The sequence below is a fragment of the Schistocerca serialis genome, chromosome 10 (assembly GCF_023864345.2).
Source record: "Schistocerca serialis cubense isolate TAMUIC-IGC-003099 chromosome 10, iqSchSeri2.2, whole genome shotgun sequence".
NCBI classification, from domain to species: Eukaryota; Metazoa; Arthropoda; class Insecta; order Orthoptera; family Acrididae; genus Schistocerca; species Schistocerca serialis.
Window position 1 is genome coordinate 202,074,684 of NC_064647.1, and position 8,768 is coordinate 202,083,451.

General features: G+C 43.5%; 1 non-coding gene across 1 annotated transcript; it reads left to right on the forward strand.

Annotated features, from left to right (window-relative positions):
• Positions 1-6,177: 6,177 nt before the first annotated feature.
• On the forward strand, positions 6,178-6,252 carry Trnas-cga (transfer RNA serine (anticodon CGA)). The gene has a single exon. It is a non-coding gene; the product is annotated as a tRNA-Ser (tRNA).
• The last annotated feature ends 2,516 nt before the right edge of the window (positions 6,253-8,768 follow it).

An 8,768-nucleotide genomic window follows, 5' to 3' on the forward strand; every position in this document is an offset into this window, starting at 1 on the left:
GTGCCCAGAATCGAATGTTCTGTTTGTTCAAAACACCGTTCACGTAAAAATAAGCTTCGTCAGAAAACCATGTGTTGTGTAGCGCTGTCTCTCGGTCTTGCTCGTTTGCCCACTTTGCAAACTGCAGTCTGTGCTCCTTATCTCTCGCAGTAAGCTTAAGCGCCACAGTCATCTTGTATGGATACAAGCGAAGGTCGGATTGAATAATTGGCGTGAAATTCCCAATTCGACACTGACTCTTCTTGTTGATTTACTCTGACTACGAGTCAAAGTCACTCGAACTGCTTCAATGTTTAGCGGCGAACATACGGTACATGAACGTGGCTGTTGACACTCCCAAAACAGATCCAGTACCTTCAAATTTTTGATGAAATCTGCGTATTTTCTGTGGGCTGGGAGCACACCGTGTGCCGAAAAGAGCACGAAACTTTCTCTGTGACAATGTAACGCTGTTCGTCGCCGCGAACAGTAACTCAAACTTCGTCTTTCGTGCGACGGTCAACCGTCCTTTGTCCGCCATCACGGCAAACTGAAATGGCGGACTGACAACGGAAGCGATGAACTCGCAACGACATCTGGCGTAATTTCCGTGAACTGCGTGAAATTGAGCGCACAATTTGAAAGTTAATATCCCAATAGTATACGTGTAGGATCAAATAGAGGGTGTCCGCGAAGTAGGGACGAATATTAAAGGGTTATACAACATAAAAAATTTATTGAAAATTTAATTGTTTTTATAAACACATTAAGTAACGTCTCTCGCCTACCTATGAAAAATTATACCCTCAGGCCTGCGCGGTAACGAGCAATGCGTTCATTGAAGTTCTCGACGACGCGTTCACGAACATATGGTGGGATTCAGTTAATAACCCTTTTAATTTCATCCTTCAATTGGTGTGTTGTTTGTGGTTTATTCACATCCACCTTTGATTTCACAAATACGCTCAGAAAGAGTCACAAAGCGTAAGACTGCATGATCTGGCAGGCCGTTCCTGGTTGTCATGCACAGAGATAATTTTTTGAAGAAACTTCTCACTCAGCAGAGCAATCGTTTCATGGAATGTGTGACATGTTGCACCATCTCGTTGAAACCAAAAATCGCCGTTTTCGTCAATAAGAGGGAAAAACCAATCAGAAAGCATGTTTCGGTAATGGTCGCCGTTCACAGTGACTGCAACTGCCTCATCATTTTCAAAAAAGTTCGGGCCGATCATTCCTCCTGCCCAGAGCCACACCACACATCGCGCTGCTGCTACCTGCTACGGTCGCAGGTTCGAATCCTGCCTCGGGCCTGGATGTGTGTGATGTCCTTAGGTTTACGAAGTTCTAAGTCTAGGTGACTGATGACCTCAGATGTTAAGTCCCATAGTGCTTAGAGCCATTCGAACCAACTCTCTTGCCGGCCGGAGTGGCCGAGCGGTTAAAGGCGCTACAGTCTGGAACCGCACGACCGCAACGGTCGCAGGTTCGAATCCTGCCTCGGGCATGGATGTGTGTGATGTCCTTAGGTTAGTTAGGTTTAAGTAGTTCTAAATTCTAGGGGACTTATGACCACAGCAGTTGAGTCCCATAGTGCTCAGAGCCATTTGATTTGAACCAACCCTCTTGGGGTTTTTATGTGCGGATAATAGTTTCTGAAATAACTGTAACAATGAGGGACCCATTTCTACTGCGTGCAATGACACAGGGTAGAAAAACGACCGTACACTAAAAACGTGCAAATATGCGCAAGCAAATACATTTGAACTCGTTAACTACACTGTTGAGGTAGAGGGAGAGCCATTTAAGAAAGTGGAGCCACGCACAGGAAATTGTGTAGCCAACGATATCGGATACTATCGGTCGTAGTTTGGCTTTAAGTCGATATACGTCATACCATAAACATACCTTCTGGAGTGCTGCCCATCTTACTTTATCCTGGCAATAAGGCAAGATCGCTGTCATATATTAAATAGGCTACACGAACAGTAGTTGAAAAATGTGTCGTTGTCCTATTCATTGTCACGGGACGTAACACAGACTTGAGACTGGAATGACAGGGCAGCATTGGCCAAGTACGCGCCAGTGAAAACGACAAGAATTCGCGAAACTAAAGTCTAAACGCGCACCTTTTTCATTTCTGTTCTGTCCGGGTTTCGAGGCGACGGGTTAACCTACGAGAGTCGGCGACTGGCCGAATCTGTGACACTTGTACGGAGTGAAATGTCCACGGAGCCTAAGGCACTTCAGGTAATGGACGTCGGAACAGGGTGTTCCAGAAGTAGGATTCACCAACCTGTCCGTCGCTGCCAGCGACGTTCTAATGGGAAAGGTCACTTCCTGCTCTAAGGACGCTGTCCACACACGAGTCCATTAACAGGCGGCTATGGTGCGCGACTTTCTCCCAGGACCGTCCAGTACTGCACTTGATCTCTGACTAGCAATAAGCGTTGTAGAGGTGTAGTTCACAGAGACCACAAAAAGGGAAACCTTTGATTTACAACGGGCATCAGTGTACACGGTGTCCGCTTTAACTTGAGATAATTCAACTAAACATCTCGAATCGCCGCGTCGTATGAAAAAAATGTTCCAGGTGAAATGTTAATAGTAGTAAAGAGGACATCTGTTTGTCTTACAACTGCCCGCCTCCTGCGTGGGTGGCGTTAGTTTCGTATTTTCAAATGGGAAGCCCCCATTTTTTTGCAAATTTGGATTCTACGTCATTAATACGTACGGTTTACTCAAACCACTTGTTTTCCATTCGTGGTAGATGGCACTGTAATCCACAAATATCAAGAGTGCGTGTTTTTACTATTGAGAACCGATGCTCCCGATTCTACATTACGTTACCGATGAGAGTGTAAATCTTTGTTGGTAATTTAAGTTTGAAATTTACTTTAATGTTGCAAATTTGATTGTACAGCTGTTTCAGTATCTGTTTGGAAACTACGTTTAGCGTGATTCAGAAACAACGACGTGGATTAACCCTTTGCCTTAGGATTTAAGTTCGGTTAGCGTGAGCCGTAAGTGACTGCAAGGTACGGATGCGCCTTACGATTCCCGGCGCTTACACATGCTAAAGGCTGCGGTGCATTACGCCTGGTGGCGTCCGAAGTCGTGCAGACGTCCTCGGGATTTGTAAGTACGTGTGTGAGGTACCAGTAACGTGGCATTTCTACAGGTATCATAAATAATGACGATTAGCTGCCCATTGGAAACGAAACATTCATTGTCTCAAACGCTACGATATATTCACAAACGTTTTCTTTCCCTTTATAACCAAACATACATTAATGAAATACATCTTAATAATAATATTCACAACAATACAATGGCCTAAGACTGTATAATATTTTGTTCAAAACGTTAGTACGTTAGCAAACACATTTTGAAACGCAACGTCTTCACAGTGACATGTACACGAATTTAATAGTCATCGATTGCATGATATCGTTCAAAACAATCTGGCACATGTAATGCAACCCTGCACTTTTTGCATTCCCACGTTGTTTTGCTGTATCGTTTATGCTTTCTGCACGCTACACAAACTCTGGCAGGATTTACTTTTGATGGTGTTGGATCAATATATTTGGGAAAATGTGCCCATGTTGCGCGTGCAGTCTTTGTGGTATATCGCCAGGTGCTAATCGTCCCTTCCGATTATATTCCGGTAAAGGTGTAGTTTTCAACAATGATTTTGCAATGTGAATCCTGTATTCTGCGTAGCTCTGTCGTTTGCCGCAATGTATTTTGTAATACAAAATGTACGTGTTAAATAAAGCAACATTAAATAGGTAAAAGAAAATCTTGCGCTATTCTTTCACACATTTTCTCATCACAGGGAAGCATGCGAGAATCTGATCTTGGCGATTAACTCCAATCATGCCTCTATTGTATTCGACGACACATTTTGGTTTCCAAGACGCATTGCGGAGAGGTGTGACTGTGGCAATCATTTCTGCTGTTGATGTTTTGTGGAAAGCTTGTGAACGTCTAGTTTATCTTTCCATTTTAGTGCCAGCATTCCATTACAACTCCTTTCTGTATATTCTCCCTTCTTTAATTTTGCCTTCAGGAAGTCTGTGGGCATATTTTTTCTGTTTGAGCGCACTGTTCCAATCACATTAGTTTTATTGGTAAGGAGAGTTTTGAAAAGTTTCGGTGAATAAAACCAGTTATCTAAATATATTATATGCCCTCTGTGTAATATCGACTGTGATAGTTCTAGAACTACACTTTCAGAGGCATTACTACTAGCCTCACGTTTGTTACTACCCGTGAGTATCTTAAAATCATAGCAGTATCCTGAACTTTACTAACACAATTTATACATTTTAATACCAAACCTCGCTCTTTTTGATTTGTTTGTAGGATAAGCACCCCTTAAATTTCATTAATGATTCATCAGTGGCAATATTCTCTTGCTTTGTGTACACTTCCTTAAATTTTCGATTGAACGTATCTATGACTGGCAGTTTGTACAGCTTATCTGAGTTGTTGGCTAAACTGTTATTCGCTAGATGCAGAAATCTCCCTTTCCTCGTGAACACGTTCGCTACACGTCGGAAACATTGTGAAAGTATTTTTGTAATCAGAATGAGATTTTCACTCTGCAGCGGAGTGTGCGCTGATATGAAACTTCCTGGCAGATTAAAACTGTGTGCCCGACCGAGACTCGAATTCGGGACCTTTGCCTTTCGCGGGCAAGTGCTCTACCAACTGAGCTACCGAAGCACGACTCACGCCCGGTACTCACAGCTTTACTTCTGCCAGTATCTCGTCTCCTACCTTCCAAACTTTACAGAAGCTCTCCTGCGAACCGTGCAGAACTAGCACTCCTGAAAGAAAGGATATATCGGAGACATGGCTTAGCCACAGCCTGGGGGATGTTTCCAGAATGAGATTTTCACTCTGCAGCGGAGTGTGCGCTGATATGAAACTTCCTGGCAGATTAAAACTGTGTGCCCGACCGAGACTCGAACTCGGGACCTTTGCCTTTCGCGGGCAAGTGCTCTACCAACTGAGCTACCGAAGCACGACTCACGCCCGGTACTCACAGCTTTACTTCTGCCAGTATCTCGTCTCCTACCTTCCAAACTTTACAGAAGCTCTCCTGCGAACCTTGCAGAACTTCTTCTTAAGTTGCCAATCCTAAGATTGATTTGCAGCAGCTCTCCATTCAGTGCGATTGTCGGCCAGCCTCTTCAATTCCGTGAAACTTCCGCGTCCTAGGTCCTGCATTATCTGGCTTATGTACTTTCTTCTAGGTCTGCCTCTTGCCCTTTTGCCCTCCACAAGGCCTTCCGTTATAGTGTGGAGAAGACTTTCATGTCTCAGAATGTGTCCCATCCGTATATCTCTCCTCTTCTTGACCGTCTTCCAAAGAACTGGAACTTCCTTCGCTCTCTGCAGGACTTCTTCATTTGTCATCCTGGCCGTCCATGGAATTTTTAACATCCTTCGCAGACACCACATTTCGAATCCTTCAATCCTTCTTCTTTCGTCCTCTCCAAGTGTCCAGGTTTCGCTGCCGTAGAGAAGCACACTCCCAACAAAGGTCTTTATTAACCGCTTCCTTAACGACAGACTTATCATATTTGATGTGAGGAGTCCTTTCCTTTTATAGAATGCAATCTTTGCCTGATTTATTCTACTTATTACATCTTTCCTACTACGACCATCTGATGTTATTCTGCTTCCCAAGTAGACAAAGTCTTGTATTTCTTTCAGCTTCTCTCCATTCAGCCTTATATTCGTAATTGCTTGATTATTTTGTTTGCTTGCAACTAAGATTTTTGTTTTTGACTTATTAATTTTCATGTTGTACCGTGTAGCAAGAGTGTTTTCCACTCCTGAAGGAAAGGATATAGCGGAGACACGGCTTAGCCACAGCCTGGGGGATGTTTCCAGAATGAGATTTTCACTCTGCAGCGGAGTGTGCGCTGATATGAAACTTCCTGGCAGATTAAAACTGTGTGCCCGACCGAGACTCGAATTCGGGACCTTTGCCTTTCGCGGGCAAGTGCTCTACCAACTGAGCTACCGAAGCACGACTCATGTCTAAGCCATGTCTCCGCAGTATCCTTTCTTTCAGGAGTGCTAGTTCTGCAAGGTTCGCAGGAGAGCTTCTGTAAAGTTTGGAAGGTAGGAGACGAGATACTGGTAGAAGTAAAGCTGTGAGTACCGGGCGTGAGTCGTGCCTCGGTAGCTCAGTTGGTAGAGCACTTGCCCGCGAAAGGCAAAGGTCCCGAGTTCGAGTCTCGGTCGGGCACACAGTTTTAATCTACCAGGAAGTTTTATTTTTGTAATGTCGGCAGGTCTGAATGCGGCGAAGAACACCTCGTGTATGCCGCGTGTACTCGATCAGCTCCGCAACGTGTCACAGATGTTCTGTTTACATTTGGCGCGGCTGACCGACGACGTCTCTCACACGACATGCGCTTGTTCGGCGCGGTAAACGCAACACGTCTCTGATACGTCTATGTGATGTTTAGCTAGGTCGGCACGCTACGTTTCTCACACGACATTGTAAGCTAAGGGGTTAACAGTTTTCTGTTGCCACCAGGATGCTTGAGATCGATGAATCCCATTGCCGTTCACCATAGGGATGCTTGATTTCGGTGAATCCCTTCCCTCTCGCAGCTTGGTTTCTTGATTTTGGTGAATCTCTTGCCTCTCACCATTGGACTGCTTGATTTCGTTGAATCCCCTTGGCTTTCATCAATCTGAAATTTACATGCACGAATTAATTAACGTACCGAGATGGAAAGTTGTCAGTTTGAGCATTTATTGTGAATTACAGAATAGTGAGAGGCAAGGGCTCGCCGAAATCGAACATCCCGATGAGAACAGTTAACCACGACATTGTTCTTGGATCACACTCAACTTACTTTCTAGCCAGACACTGAAACAGCTAACCATATTGTACTGTACAGTCGTATTTGCAACATGTCAGTTTGCAAATGTCAGGCCCGCATCTCGTGGTCGTGCGGTAGCGTTCTCGCTTCCTACGCCCGGGTTCCCGGGTTCGATTCCCGGCGGGGTCAGGGATTTTCTCTGCCTCGTGATGGCTGGGTGTTGTGTGCTGTCCTTAGGTTAGTTAGGTTTAAGTAGTTCTAAGTTCTAGGGGACTTATGACCACAGCAGTTGAGTCCCATAGTGCTCAGAGCCATTTGAACCATTTTTGCAAATGTCAACTGTTAGAACACAGAGGTTCAAATTTACATCCTACATTAAATGTAGAATAAAATGCGTCGATTCTTAATTGCAAAAACAGGCACACTTGATATTTGCCGATTACAGTGACATTACCACGAATGGAAAAAAAGTGGTTTGAGTAAACCGTGCGTATCTTTTGGCGTAGAATCCGAATATTCAATAAAAGCGGGGGTTCCCATTTGAAAATACAAAGTTGACCCCGCCCACGAAAGAAGGGTGGTTAGGAAGGGACCTATTCTAGTGCACGCAGATGTCCCCCTCACTAATACTAACTTTTTGCCTGGAACACTTTTGTCATAAGATGCACAGTTCTCGTGACATTTAGTCGTCCCAAGTTAAAATAAACACTGTATACACTGCAAATTTGATTGTGCAGCCTTATCAGTATCTGGAACTGTATACACTGTATACAGTGTTTATTTTAACTTCGGACGACTAAATGTCACGAGAACTGTGCATCTATGACAAAAGTATACAGTGGACTATATTACCAAAGAAGATGTAACTTATTGGCGTTGTGTAAATGTTATAAAAAGTAAACAGATAGGAAACCTATCTTGTAAAATCAACACAGTTTTAGGTGAAGGTAGCTGCGTTTGTCTTCCAGCTGAAGCAGCGAGCGAAGTGCAAAAACATTTGTAAGTGCAGAAAAGCGTGCAAAAGAAACATCAGTTTGTGTTGAAGTAGGACTTCAATCGACACAACGACTTACCATCACATAAACGTGCCCAACAATAACTGCGTCGCATTATGACAAAATACGTGAGACCTACGCACGATCCGAGCGATCCTGGAGGAATATTCTTTCAAGAAAATAATTAGCAGTTGAGTGATGACGGCAAATTTTTATTTACCGATGACAACAGGGGACCGAGTGAGAGAAATTTAGTGTATATCGGAGAAAAGGGAAAATCATTATCATTAATCTGTGAATCATTTTTTGTGGATGAAACGTTCAAAAGTTCGAACAAATGTTTCGCACAGCTGTTTGTATTTCACAAATATCTTACAAGTTATTTGGAGGAAAAAAAAAAAACACTATTCCAATCGTCCAGGTTTCGCTATCGAACAAAAAGGGAAAAACGTATGATCTTTTTATGTAACTATTAAAACCAGCATGCGTGGGTGGAACCTCGCTTCTCGCATTATGGACTTCAAAACTGCTGTCGCCCAACCAATGTGTGTGAAAACAAGTTCGGTTTTTTTTTTATCGTGATCTTCTGACATGAGTTGCTGTTATGAACAGTAAATATTGTGTGAGCCAAGAAAGAGGCAAGTTTATAGTGAGGTGCCACTGTATTGTGTGTGTGTGTGTGTGTGTGTGTGTGTGTGTGTGTGCCTGTGTGTGTGTCTGTGCAAATGATCAACGTCCAGCTTTGTAAGTAACCTTACGACTATGTTTTCAGAACATCCTGTATTTGTCTGTGTAAATCACACCTAAGTGCCTAGCGGAGGGTTCATCGAACCACCTTCACAGTAATTGCAATCTCGAAAAAACGAAAATCTATATATTTCCGTACGAGCTATGATTTCCATAATTTTATTCCCTAATTTTATTATGATGATCGTTT